The following is a 5626-nucleotide window of genomic DNA, read 5'->3' on the forward strand; positions in this document are numbered from 1 at the left end:
TTCGCCCGTGTGGATTCTCCGGTGCTTAATCAGGTTGGACTTGTTGGTGAAACACTTCCCGCACGAGGCGCAGGGGAAAGGTTTCTCCCCGGTGTGGATAATCTTGTGCTTGACCAGATCGGAGCTGCTGGCGAAGCGTTTTCCGCACTCCGAGCAAGAAAAGGGCTTCTGCCCGGTGTGGGTCCTCTGGTGGGCCACCAGGTTGGAGTTGGTGGTGAAGAACTTGCCGCAGGTGGCGCAGGCGAAGGGCTTCTCCCGGATGTGGATCCGCTGGTGCTTGCTGCAGGTGAAGCATTTCTCGCACTCGGCAAAGCTGCGCATCAGTTCGGCGTCCTCTAGGAACTGCTGGCGTGAGGTGGAGGCCGGCGCGCCGCCGCCACCTCCGCTCTCCGCGGCGGCCATGTCGTTCTCTGCGCCCCTTTTACAGATGGAGGCGTACTCGCGGGGCGAGAAAGGAGCCTCCTCGTCGGAGGATTCCTCTTTGATGTAGGTGATGATGTAATCGATGTGGGCGTCGCCGGGGGGCGTGGACCCGTTGGTGAAGCTTCCCTCTTCATCTGACACAAGCTCCTCCTTAATGCCAGCAGTTATAAATGATGACTCCTCAGCGGGGGCGGGGCTAGAGGCGAGGCTCCCGTCTTGATTGGGCGCTGAGATTATGTTGAGCGCTGCGTTGGTTTGCGTCCATTTATCGAATGTTGTTCTCCTGTCGGCGTCTCTTTCGGGGGCTCCTCCCCCTCTCATGATGCAGTGCGGCTTTCCGTTGGGGCGGGGACCTGTGAGAAAGACAATGAGACGCATTACAAGGCGGCACGCACAACATCCCCCAACAACACTCAGCTGTGTGTGTAATCTGATCTAGAGGGAGGGGACTGTGTGCTTCCTCTGACTCACTCAGCTGTGTGTGTAATCTGATCTCTCCAGCTAGAGGGAGGAGACTCTGTGCTTCCTCTGACTCACTCAGCTGTGTGTGTAATCTGATCTCTCCAGCTAGAGGGAGGAGACTGTTTGCTTCCTCTGACTCACTCAGCTGTGTGTATAATCTGATCTCTCCAGCTAGAGGGAGGAGACTGTGTGCTTCCTCTGACTCACTCAGCTGTGTGTATAATCTGACCTCTCCAGCTAGAGGGAGGGGACTGTGATTAAAGGGGAACCCTGCGGGTGTCATGCCCGTCCTCGGTGCCAGACACAAGACAAGGAGATCTTCTCCCGAGTTCTCCAACAGACACTCACTGAAGAATCGGCAGCCCCGAGAACGTCCGCAGAGATCACTCCCTCCATGGCCACGCCTCTTCTCTGCGACATCTGCAGAAACCTACAAATCAGAGACACCAATCACTATACATGTATGATGCCAACGTATACCATGGTGTCATACAAACTGAGATCAGAGACGGAAGGTCCGGAGGAAGGAGGAGGACAGAAGGTCCGGAGGAAGACTCTCCAGCTAGAGGGAGGAGACTCTGTGCTTCCTCTGACTCACTCAGCTGTGTGTGTAATCTGATCTCTCCAGCTAGAGGGAGGAGACTGTTTGCTTCCTCTGACTCACTCAGCTGTGTGTATAATCTGATCTCTCCAGCTAGAGGGAGGAGACTGTGTGCTTCCTCTGACTCACTCAGCTGTGTGTATAATCTGACCTCTCCAGCTAGAGGGAGGGGACTGTGATTAAAGGGGAACCCTGCGGGTGTCATGCCCGTCCTCGGTGCCAGACACAAGACAAGGAGATCTTCTCCCGAGTTCTCCAACAGACACTCACTGAAGAATCGGCAGCCCCGAGAACGTCCGCAGAGATCACTCCCTCCATGGCCACGCCTCTTCTCTGCGACATCTGCAGAAACCTACAAATCAGAGACACCAATCACTATACATGTATGATGCCAACGTATACCATGGTGTCATACAAACTGAGATCAGAGACGGAAGGTCCGGAGGAAGGAGGAGGACAGAAGGTCCGGAGGAAGGAAGGTTCGGAGGAAGGAGGAGGACAGATGGTCCGGAGGAAGGAGGAGGACAGAAGGTCCGGAGGAAGGAGGCGGACAGAAGGTCCGGAGGAAGGAGGAGGACAGAAGGTCCGGATGAAGGAGGAGGACAGAAGGTCCAGAGGAAGGAGGAGGACGGAAGTTCCGGAGGAAGGAGGAGGACGGAAGGTTCGGAGGAAGGAGGAGGACGGCAGGTCCGGAAGAAGGAGGAGGACGGAAGGTCCGGAAGAAGGAGGAGGACAGAAGGTCCGGAGGAAGGAGGAGGGCGGAAGGTCCGGAGGAAGGAGGACAGAAGGTCCGGAGAAAGGAGGAGGACAGAAGGTCCGGAGGAAGGAGGAGGACAGACGGTCCGGAGGAAGGAGGCCGACAGAAGGTCCGGAGAAAGGAGGAGGACAGAAGGGCCGGAGGAAGGAGGAGGCCAGAAGGTCCGGAGGAAGGAGGCCGACAGAAGGTCCGGAGAAAGGAGGAGGACAGAAGGGCCGGAGGAAGGAGGAGGCCAGAAGGTCCGGAGGAAGGAGGCCGACAGAAGGTCCGGAGAAAGGAGGAGGACAGAAGGGCCGGAGGAAGGAGGAGGCCAGAAGGTCCGGAGGAAGGAGGCCGACAGAAGGTCCGGAGAAAGGAGGAGGACAGAAGGGCCGGAGGAAGGAGGAGGCCAGAAGGTCCGGAGGAAGGAGGCCGACAGAAGGTCCGGAGAAAGGAGGAGGACAGAAGGGCCGGAGGAAGGAGGAGGCCAGAAGGTCCGGAGGAAGGAGGCCGACAGAAGGTCCGGAGAAAGGAGGAGGACAGAAGGGCCGGAGGAAGGAGGAGGCCAGAAGGTCCGGAGGAAGGAGGCCGACAGAAGGTCCGGAGAAAGGAGGAGGACAGAAGGGCCGGAGGAAGGAGGAGGCCAGAAGGTCCGGAGGAAGGAGGCCGACAGAAGGTCCGGAGAAAGGAGGAGGACAGAAGGGCCGGAGGAAGGAGGAGGCCAGAAGGTCCGGAGGAAGGAGGCCGACAGAAGGTCCGGAGAAAGGAGGAGGACAGAAGGGCCGGAGGAAGGAGGAGGCCAGAAGGTCCGGAGGAAGGAGGCCGACAGAAGGTCCGGAGAAAGGAGGAGGACAGAAGGGCCGGAGGAAGGAGGAGGCCAGAAGGTCCGGAGGAAGGAGGCCGACAGAAGGTCCGGAGAAAGGAGGAGGACAGAAGGGCCGGAGGAAGGAGGAGGCCAGAAGGTCCGGAGGAAGGAGGCCGACAGAAGGTCCGGAGAAAGGAGGAGGACAGAAGGGCCGGAGGAAGGAGGAGGCCAGAAGGTCCGGAGGAAGGAGGCCGACAGAAGGTCCGGAGAAAGGAGGAGGACAGAAGGGCCGGAGGAAGGAGGAGGCCAGAAGGTCCGGAGGAAGGAGGCCGACAGAAGGTCCGGAGAAAGGAGGAGGACAGAAGGGCCGGAGGAAGGAGGAGGCCAGAAGGTCCGGAGGAAGGAGGCCGACAGAAGGTCCGGAGAAAGGAGGAGGACAGAAGGGCCGGAGGAAGGAGGAGGCCAGAAGGTCCGGAGGAAGGAGGCCGACAGAAGGTCCGGAGAAAGGAGGAGGACAGAAGGGCCGGAGGAAGGAGGAGGCCAGAAGGTCCGGAGGAAGGAGGCCGACAGAAGGTCCGGAGAAAGGAGGAGGACAGAAGGGCCGGAGGAAGGAGGAGGCCAGAAGGTCCGGAGGAAGGAGGCCGACAGAAGGTCCGGAGAAAGGAGGAGGACAGAAGGGCCGGAGGAAGGAGGAGGCCAGAAGGTCCGGAGGAAGGAGGCCGACAGAAGGTCCGGAGAAAGGAGGAGGACAGAAGGGCCGGAGGAAGGAGGAGGCCAGAAGGTCCGGAGGAAGGAGGCCGACAGAAGGTCCGGAGAAAGGAGGAGGACAGAAGGGCCGGAGGAAGGAGGAGGCCAGAAGGTCCGGAGGAAGGAGGCCGACAGAAGGTCCGGAGAAAGGAGGAGGACAGAAGGGCCGGAGGAAGGAGGAGGCCAGAAGGTCCGGAGGAAGGAGGCCGACAGAAGGTCCGGAGAAAGGAGGAGGACAGAAGGGCCGGAGGAAGGAGGAGGCCAGAAGGTCCGGAGGAAGGAGGCCGACAGAAGGTCCGGAGAAAGGAGGAGGACAGAAGGGCCGGAGGAAGGAGGAGGCCAGAAGGTCCGGAGGAAGGAGGCCGACAGAAGGTCCGGAGAAAGGAGGAGGACAGAAGGGCCGGAGGAAGGAGGAGGCCAGAAGGTCCGGAGGAAGGAGGCCGACAGAAGGTCCGGAGAAAGGAGGAGGACAGAAGGGCCGGAGGAAGGAGGAGGCCAGAAGGTCCGGAGGAAGGAGGCCGACAGAAGGTCCGGAGAAAGGAGGAGGACAGAAGGGCCGGAGGAAGGAGGAGGCCAGAAGGTCCGGAGGAAGGAGGCCGACAGAAGGTCCGGAGAAAGGAGGAGGACAGAAGGGCCGGAGGAAGGAGGAGGCCAGAAGGTCCGGAGGAAGGAGGCCGACAGAAGGTCCGGAGAAAGGAGGAGGACAGAAGGGCCGGAGGAAGGAGGAGGCCAGAAGGTCCGGAGGAAGGAGGCCGACAGAAGGTCCGGAGAAAGGAGGAGGACAGAAGGGCCGGAGGAAGGAGGAGGCCAGAAGGTCCGGAGGAAGGAGGCCGACAGAAGGTCCGGAGAAAGGAGGAGGACAGAAGGGCCGGAGGAAGGAGGAGGCCAGAAGGTCCGGAGGAAGGAGGCCGACAGAAGGTCCGGAGAAAGGAGGAGGACAGAAGGGCCGGAGGAAGGAGGAGGCCAGAAGGTCCGGAGGAAGGAGGCCGACAGAAGGTCCGGAGAAAGGAGGAGGACAGAAGGGCCGGAGGAAGGAGGAGGCCAGAAGGTCCGGAGGAAGGAGGCCGACAGAAGGTCCGGAGAAAGGAGGAGGACAGAAGGGCCGGAGGAAGGAGGAGGCCAGAAGGTCCGGAGGAAGGAGGCCGACAGAAGGTCCGGAGAAAGGAGGAGGACAGAAGGGCCGGAGGAAGGAGGAGGCCAGAAGGTCCGGAGGAAGGAGGCCGACAGAAGGTCCGGAGAAAGGAGGAGGACAGAAGGGCCGGAGGAAGGAGGAGGCCAGAAGGTCCGGAGGAAGGAGGCCGACAGAAGGTCCGGAGAAAGGAGGAGGACAGAAGGGCCGGAGGAAGGAGGAGGCCAGAAGGTCCGGAGGAAGGAGGCCGACAGAAGGTCCGGAGGAAGGAGGAGGACAGAAGGTCCGGAGGAAGGAGGAGGAGGACAGAAGGTCCGGAGGAAGGAGGAGGAAAGAAGGTCCGGAGGAAGGAGGAGGACGGAAGGTTCGGAGGAAGGAGGAGGACGGAAAGTCCGGAGGAAGGAGGAGGACAGAAGGTCCGGAGGAAGGAGGAGGACAGAAGGTCCGGAGGAAGGAGGACGACAGAAGGTCCGTAGGAAGGAGGAGGACAGAAGGTCCGTAGGAAGGAGGAGGACAGAAGGTCCGTAGGAAGGAGGAGGACAGAAGGTCCGTAGGAAGGAGGAGGACAGAAGGTCCGTAGGAAGGAGGAGGACAGAAGGTCCGTAGGAAGGAGGAGGACAGAAGGTCCGGAGGAAGGAGGAGGACAGAAGGTCCGGAGGAAGGAGGAGGACAGAAGGTCCGGAGGAAGGAGGAGGACAGAAGGTCCGGAGGAAGGAGGAGGAC

This window comes from Nanorana parkeri, unplaced genomic scaffold (genome assembly GCF_000935625.1).
Source record: "Nanorana parkeri isolate BGI_ZX_2015 unplaced genomic scaffold, ASM93562v1 scaffold3588, whole genome shotgun sequence".
Lineage (NCBI taxonomy): Eukaryota > Metazoa > Chordata > Amphibia > Anura > Dicroglossidae > Nanorana > Nanorana parkeri.